Source organism: Magnolia sinica, chromosome 9, assembly GCF_029962835.1.
Source record: "Magnolia sinica isolate HGM2019 chromosome 9, MsV1, whole genome shotgun sequence".
Classification (NCBI taxonomy): domain Eukaryota; kingdom Viridiplantae; phylum Streptophyta; class Magnoliopsida; order Magnoliales; family Magnoliaceae; genus Magnolia; species Magnolia sinica.
In genome coordinates, this window is record NC_080581.1 from 34509727 (window position 1) to 34518510 (window position 8784).

An 8784-nucleotide genomic window follows, 5' to 3' on the forward strand; every position below is an offset into this window, starting at 1 on the left:
CTTGAGTCCGGGAGAAGGTACCACCCAACATTCATGAATCTTAAAATTCTCGTATCTGGATTGTTTTCAAAAATCACTCAAGTTTATAGAAATTGTTCAGTAATTCTCAACTTATTTTTCACATACTTTGCTCGAGACTAGAAAAATGTTGGTTAGGGGTTGTGTTGAGGGTCAAATATTACATATTAGACCCCAGTTATTACCTGAATTTATGGATATTATACTGTTTAACGGACTATTTTAATCGTGTTTGTGCTGCAAGGTGAGTTTAGGAGCTCGGACGGAAATAAGGTGTTAAAAGCATGGAATTAATGCTCATAATTCACCAAGGCAAGGGACGAACTCCATGGGACCAAAATTAACGGATTTACACACCAAAGATCCGAGAAGATCAAGCCGTTCATGTTAAAGAGACCTGAAATTGGTTTAGAATGCAAGATCACAGGGTTTTCATCATCAGATTGACACAAAACTTCATACATGGCCTGGGGACTATAAATTAACCGTACATGTAAAATTCTAGCCATTGGATATCTCTGGAAGTGGGCCAATGGATGGATTAGTCCCGTAATTCATTGAGTGGGGCCCACATGCTATCTGGATATGCTTCAAAATTGGCATCGACGGTTTAAATAAGATGAGAAATAGGATGGATGGATTGGATATCTGAAAAACATCACAGTGGACCCCACACCATGGAGTGTGCGTACACAGTGCATATATGCACGGACAAGCACCGAACTGGCTAAGGCGGGTTAGTGCCTGTTGACCCGCATCTCCTTCAGAAACGAAAACTTCCGTTTCCAGCATCCGTGTAATGGACGGATTCTGTCCGTCTTGCGGAAGTTAGTGGGCCCCATACATCGCCTGTATGACCGATCCAAGCCATCCATCTTGTAGAAGGCCTTGAACATTTCAAAATCATGCTGATACTTTTCACCCATGCGTACATACGTGTGCGATATAGAGGCCGCAAGCGGACTGCCCTGCAACGTTCAAAACGATCTCAGCGTGATTTCTTATTTTGACCGCATCAACAGACATTTAAAACTTACTATTCTTGACCGAAATCTCGAGAGGAATTCACTAAACGGGGTGTATTTCGCAGAAAACACTTCTGTGGGGTCCACCGATCACGTCAGTGCAGTCACGTGCGTTAGCTTACGCACGCCCGAGAAATTCAGACTTCCAAGCGATTGTGGCCCACCATCTTTGATCATATGGTAGATCTGATCCGTCCATCATGTAGAGCACTCAAAAATGACATAAGGGACGGTGTTTCTTTGGAAATTGAGTGAGGAAAATGGCGAGTTTGAAGGCATTGAAGTTGCCACGAAAAAGCTTTCACTGCGCATGCGAAGCTGCTGCGACAACTGCACCGACCGACTCCTCCACCGACTCCACCAACTATAAAAGGACTTGGAGAGCCGATCCTGGGGGCATTTGGACTGGGGGCTTCAACGTGGATATAAGAGAGAGAGTAGAGTAATTAGAATTTGTTTCATATTTTCTGTTTTGTTTTTGTTTGTTCTGGCCCAATCATGTTGGGCTAAACCTCTTAATTAGGGCTAAGAGGTGAAGCTTGTAGCATAATTGAGACGTTTGCTTGGCTTTGATTCATGTTTTGTTGAACTCTTATGGATTCTAGTTATTTATGAAGGTATATTTTTAGTTTTTAATAGTTTGTTGTGACTCAAATTACAATGGATCTGCGATAGCTTTAAGTATGTTTTTCCCATTATTGAGATTGTGAAATTCATAAGACCTATTGTTCACCATCGTCCCATGGGCATGGTAGGGTGACGGGATCCTTCCTAACTTTCACAGTTCTCTCATGATTGGCTGTGAGATTAGTAAACTGTTATTGTTTGCCATAGTCTCCTAGGCATGGTTAGGTGACGGAATCACTTTCAAATCTTCACCACTCTTATTTATTGATGATTAGATCCATGAGAAGTTCAGATATCTGACAAATCTCTTCTTATCAACTGGATAGGATAGGACTCTGATTCCAGTTGTATCCCTAAATCAATACAAGGTAACTTCCCAATTGTTACAAGTGGATCCTTGGCACACTAGTTCCCACTTTTATTTTCACAAGTTTTAGAGTAATACTTCACCATTATTCCCTCATATTCACTTGATTTAGATTTCATCTTAGTCTAGTTCTAGATCTAGTTAGTTTCAAATTACGTATAGATTTCAGTCCCTGTGGATTCAACCTCGGTCTTACCGAGTTTATTACTACATCACAACCTTATACTTGGGGAGTGAACAAATGGGCCGATTCAAATGGGCCGAAGCGAATGGGCCAATTTAAATGGATCGGTCAAATGGGCCGATTCAAATGGGCCAAATGTATATCAAATCGGGCCCACCCTTATGTATTTGAGATCCGACCTCTTTATAAGTTAACATAGAGATAGATGAAGTGAAAGCCAAATATCAGCTTGAGTGGGAACCACTGTGGCTCCTAAGAAGTTTTAAACAGTGGATGTCACTGTACCTCATTATTATTGCAAATGGTGGGTTTCACTTGAACCTTGGATTTCACTCATTTACCCCATGCCAGAAAATGATCTCACAAGCGGTTGGACGGTATGGATACAACACATGCGTCATGGTGGTCCCCACCACCCAAACAGTGGCTCGTGAAGATAAGACACATACATCCTGATGGGGCCTGCGCGTCGAATAACAGTGGGACCCACAGAGCTAGACGTTGTGGATTGTATCCACACGTGCAACAGGGCCCACGGACCTAGCTGACGTCAAGGGAGCAGCTACGTAGCTGCTAAATGTGCAGCCTCAACAGCTTTAAAAAGAGCAGAGGTGGGTCTCACGTAGGGCCCACCACAACATGTAATACAAAAAATATATATTTAATATATTAAAATACTAGCTGCTGTACGTGCAGCTTTTCTGCGTTAAAAGGGAGAGGTAAGTGCCACGTAGGGCCCACCATCATAATGTATAATATATATATAATATATAATATACAATATATATATATATATATTATATCAAAGTAATGTCCAGGCCCTTGGACGGCCTGGACAGCCACATACATCAAGGAGGGCCCCACACGAACGTGGTCCCACCATCCAAGGACGGTGGATACGTGGCATACATCATGGTGGGGCCATCTAAAATGGATGGACGGCGAAGATGGGTCCCATGGACCCCACTGACGTTCACACATCACTGTTAGCCACCCGTACAAGGGAATAAACGCCAAGACCTCTGCGTTGAAAAGAGGTATCATTCACTCAGCCTACCATCTGAGCTATAGACTTGGGTCCCACCATCTAAACGGTCTTGATCTCACGTAGGACCCACAAAACTGCTGACGTCAGATGGCAGTGGGTCCCACCATCAAAATAGATGGGCGACATGTGTAAAACACATACATCATGGCTGGGATCCACCGTCCATGGGCTGGACGGTGGTTGCAGCGCATCCTCAAGGTGGCCCCACCGTTAAGATGGATGGACGGCTTGGATGGGTCCCACGGACCCTGATGACGTTGCCAGGGGCAGCTGCCCAACGTCTAGCTGTTGCACGTTGCAGCTTTAACATAAAAAAGGAAGGTGGTCCCATGTAATGGGCTAACCTCTATTATAATAATATAATATATATTAGTATCTAATATTTCATTTGATACAGCAGGTGAGTACACCCCACTGTCAGTTAACTCTTTACTGTCAGCCACCTCCACCACCAGTTCATACCTCCAGCGTCCCTAGACAGACGGTGTGGATGTACACCTCATCAAGGTGGGTCCCACATGGCCCAACTGTTTTGGATCAGCCTTATGCTTGTGTTTGCTCATCATCCAGGCCCACTGGATGGCTTAAATAAAACAGATGGACGACGTCGATTAAAAAGGTATGATTGAGGTGGGCCACACCATTTTAGATGGGTGGACAGGGTGGATGATATCATGCATCAAGGTGGGCTACAAGCCATCATACACAAGAGAGAGAGACACACACACGTGAGAAGGGGAGGGACCCCGCCACTATGGGCCCTCCCTATACAATGCATACATCAAGCGGGTCCCACAATAAGTGGGCCTCAAATCGAATTTAACAGTGGATCACCCACCTTAGATCTTATCTTCTTGGCTCTAATGGCTTCCTTTCCTCCTTAACTTCGATTCCAAAATGAGGAGATGGAGTGTGGATGGTTGAGATGGGAGATGAGGGGGGGTAGGAAGTGGGCCGCACACAAAGTTCTCTTGGAGGGCTTGGGAGGCTTGGACGTGGGATTTTTCTTGCTTGGAAAGTGGTTATAAAAAATGTGAGAGAGAGAGAGGGTTGCAAAGAGAGAGAGAGAGAGAGATGGGTGATGGAGTGATGGATGTGGTGAGTGATGGGTGTAAGAGCTTTTTGACTTTAGGGGTAGATGGTGTACGAAAAGGTATGGATGTGTAAGAAACTTTTAATTTTAGGGGTTGCTTGGAAATGGGTAAGAGGTGATGTTGTACTTGACCCTTGATGGGATTGATTGATAGATTGAGGTGACATGTTGTAGAGATTCTCTTGGGTTTTGTAACGCGCGGCGTTTTCCTCGATCTGGACGCGGGTCCACATCTCCTGACTTGGGTATCGCCTCGACGCGTGAGACGCAGCAATCTGGTTGGAGTGTACTAGACCCCGGGGTGATATTACAGATTTAAATTGTATTGACATATGGACTCAGGTGAGGATTTTGTATGCTTGAGTTGCATCTCACATCGCAGGGCCTTGGTATGACCGACATCATTCATGCCTTGCATCGCATAGCCTTGGTACGGCTAATGGTATTCATGGAATCATCAGCATGTTCCACATTACTCTGATACTGCATAACTGTATTACTACTTTGCGCACACACTCTCACCACCCTCTAAGTTTTCTATAAGCTTATGCATGACCGTTGCGTGCAAGTGACGTTGGATCGCAGCAGCGCTGAGGCTAGAGCACGTGGCAGATCATTTTGGGGCTTTTGTCTATCATCATTATATTTCCCTTTATGCACTTTGTACTTGTAAATTTTGATCATAGCAGAAATGTGATGGAGTTTTTGGTTGTTGTTTGTGGGTTATGCCTTTGGTTATGCTTATTACGAATCAAACTAATGTTGAAAATTCTCCTCGTAGCATCCTAGGATCGGAACTTGGCGAATGGGCGCCGGGAGCCGAGAATGGGGTACCACGGAGGCTGCCAGCGCCCGATTCAGCGATCAGAAATTTTTTGAGCCCGGTCTCCGAGTTTTGGGCGTGACATGACTGACGGTCCCCTGAAAACAATGGCTTGATCGATGAAGGTCAATATTTGAACGAGGGCAAAAGGTCCCCTCAGTTGGTGGGAATCCCAGTAAAAATTTCAAGATGAGATTTTCAAAATCCTATTTTGAAAAATGCGTTGGATTCTTGTCCGCCTTCTTTGGATGGATGTGGACCAACTCTGATAGCTATAGATGGATTCTTTCCATGTATAAATCTTTATACATGGAGAGAATCAATCTAATCCATCGTAGCTATCAAAGTCAACATTGCATCAGTCCTGCCCTTGTGGAGAAGATCACCCATTAGTGAATTTTTTTATTCCAATTCTGCTTTGCTGCTGCAGATGAAATGCAAGACCCTGAGCAGGATGAAGAAAAGTTAGCTCGAGTGAGGGACTGGATTTCTTCTAGGCACACCGAGACCGTCGATCTGACTGATGTTCTTTCAAACTTTCCCGATGTATCTATGGTAAAGATGACTACCACCTGCGCAGCTAAATTATTATTCAGGATTAAATCCTGTTTAATTTTACCATTGAACTGGATAGCAAATTGACAAACTTGTAGTTTCCTTACTATTAGTCTAGAGAGATTAGGCTCCAAATTGCAATAATGTTTCTTTCTCAAGATGGACCAGAAATAAATGCAATTGCAATTTGAGAGCTGCTTCCTCATATGACTACTAGACAACACAATACCTTTTGATAATTTCCATTGATTAAACTGAATGTTCCTAATTTAGTTTAATCGTGTATCCAAACAAGCCCTTGATATTTTAATTGAGATTGTTCTGTTCTAAGGGTAGAGAAACAGTCAGACATGTAGTTAATTAGTGAAAATGATTTGCAGGTGTTAAAAGAAGGTAATTGGAGACGAATGTTTTTCGCAACTGCCCTAAAATCATAGATATGCTGCATGACTGGTTAAGAAACCAGTCATAGTTCTATATAATACATTAGTTATTAGTAGCACTGGCATAGTTCTATATAATACGTTTTAGTTAGTTAAGAAACCTAACTCAGACATTTCTGCATGACTGGTTGTCAGAAATCATAGATAGGCTAATAAAAGAAGGGCTTCTAACTTTAGCTGGAAGGGATAGTTACACCATAAACAAGCCAAAGGTTAGATAAAATCAGATCTTCCTTTTTCTTCTCAGTGCTGTTTTCATTGAATTTGCTAATGGGAAAATAATGCAAAAACATCAGAAGCTCAATCCTGCATTTGGAGCTGTGAAGGAAGAGACCGATATGGAAATCCCAAATGGTGAAAAGACTCCCAAAATCATGGATGAAGATTACATGTACATGAAGGTGAGTACTTCCATTGTTCTAGTAGAGGCTGTTGTAACTTGAATTGCGATTGTAATGGTTTGTAACAGTTACCCAACACCGCTGTTACCATCATTATGTTTTGACTGATGTTATGGCCACGGAGTAACTGTCATCTATGTTGTGGTAGGATTTGAGTATTTAACTATGTTATGATGAATTTTTATTATTTCATGTTGAGTAGTTATTATAATGATCACGGACAGCCTGTAGCATGCTGAGTTCACATGCAAACACGCCTGAGCTGTGAAAAATGTGGACCCACCATGATCCCCCTCTGCTGTGAAAATCAAGCTGTCCACACCTATCTTTTGGGTTGCAGAGGCATTGATTTCGATGATCTGGCTGATCTCATTTATATGCCAAGGCATTAATTTGTCATCCACTAGTTTCTGTAAATGAAAATAAGAGAATTGATCTCAACAGTATTGTCGTCATGCACATAGACAGAAAATGCTTGCAATGAATGTTTATGAGTACTTGGTAATTTTGGAGTCCTTGATTAGGGTTTGGGCTGAAATTACGAGTGCTGAAGCCGACACTTTCGGAGTCTGAACTCATTCTTTTGAAAAATAGAAAAATGAGAATATCAGTAAATATGGATTTTCTTGTTAAGAAGAAAATGGAAGATGGATTAAAAAAACATAAAAGAGAATTTTTCTTCTTCTTCTTCTTTTCTTCAAGAGAGAGAGACGGAGAGGTGAGAGTGGGGAAATCAAGGGAGATAGTGGGGGAATGAAGTGGCCACGTGAGATTTGAAAATAGCGAGTGTAGTTTGATTTGAAAATGATGTTTCGCATGCGTGGCGTGCGTGGCTATGAGAGGTGTTTACGGATGCAGATATTTACTTGCCCATCTTTGTTCATGAAAACTTTAAGTTAATGTTGGAAAAGTAATTACTTTATTACAACTATTATTATTTAATTATATAGGGTTTTTACATTTTATTTAATTAGTATCCACATTGTAGATAGCATTTCTTTTATTCTCTCTGGTAATAACTGGTTTTGCTAATATTATTTGTATGTTGGGTTATTTGTGCATTGGTTGAGGTGTCTTTTTTTTTTTTTTTTTGTCTGCTATCAGGAATGGAATGTATGTTCAAGTTCATGGTTAGTTGAAAGGGCTTCAAGGAAAACAACATGTTGTTTCCTTCTTGGTTAGGTATGCGTTTACCTTTTTGTCAATTTCATGTGCTTCCAAATAGTCACCTATATAGCAATGCACTATTCTATGTGCATTTTCAAGTCATCTTGCAAGTTAGTGGTTGATCCGAGTGAAGTTTCTTTTTTACTACCATTGAAATGGATGTTTTATTTTGTTTTTACTTGTTTTTATTAGCATCTTTCTACATCCCCTTAAATTAAGCAAATTATACAAGAAATAAAAGGATAAAAATATATATTACCAACTTATTAATGTTTTCCTATCTTAGAAGAAGTGTTTTTAACTTGTCTTTAAAGGAATAACCAGGCATTTGAGATCATCATCATCTAATGCTCAGTCTTGTAAAGGAATAATCATGCTTTTGAGATCATTATGTTACTCATTATCTTATGCTCAGTCTTTCAACCTTGGTCTTTTAACTCAAAATCAACCTAGTACATAGAAGGAATATAGATACATTAGTAATTCCCCTCAATATCTTCATATAAATGTTTGTTGCTTTACTTACCTTTTATGTTGTTTTTAAATGTATTAGCTCCAAATTGATGGAGCAGACTTGGATATGTGTCGAAGCTATCCGAATGTTGAGCGGGGGTCCCTGGAAGGTGGGAACCGCTGTTATGACCATGATGAAGTTGTCTATTTCCTATGGACAACATTAGAGTGGCCTGACCATTTGGACAGGTCGTGCTTATGTGATTGCTCGAAATTGATGGAGCAGACCTAGATATGCGTCGGAGCTATCCGAATGTTGAGCGGGGGTCCCTAGAAGTGGGAACTGCTGTTATGACCATGATGAAGTTGTCCACTTCCTATGGACAACATTGGAGTAGCCTGACCATTTGGGCAGGCCATGTTTATGTCTGTATTTGCAAGGACCATACCCTTAACCTAAACCTTAACCTATTCTCAATTCCCTAAAGCTATAACTTATAACATAAACCTAAACCTTAACCTAAACCTATAACCTAAACATAAACCTTAACCTAAACCTAAACCTATAACCTTAACCTAA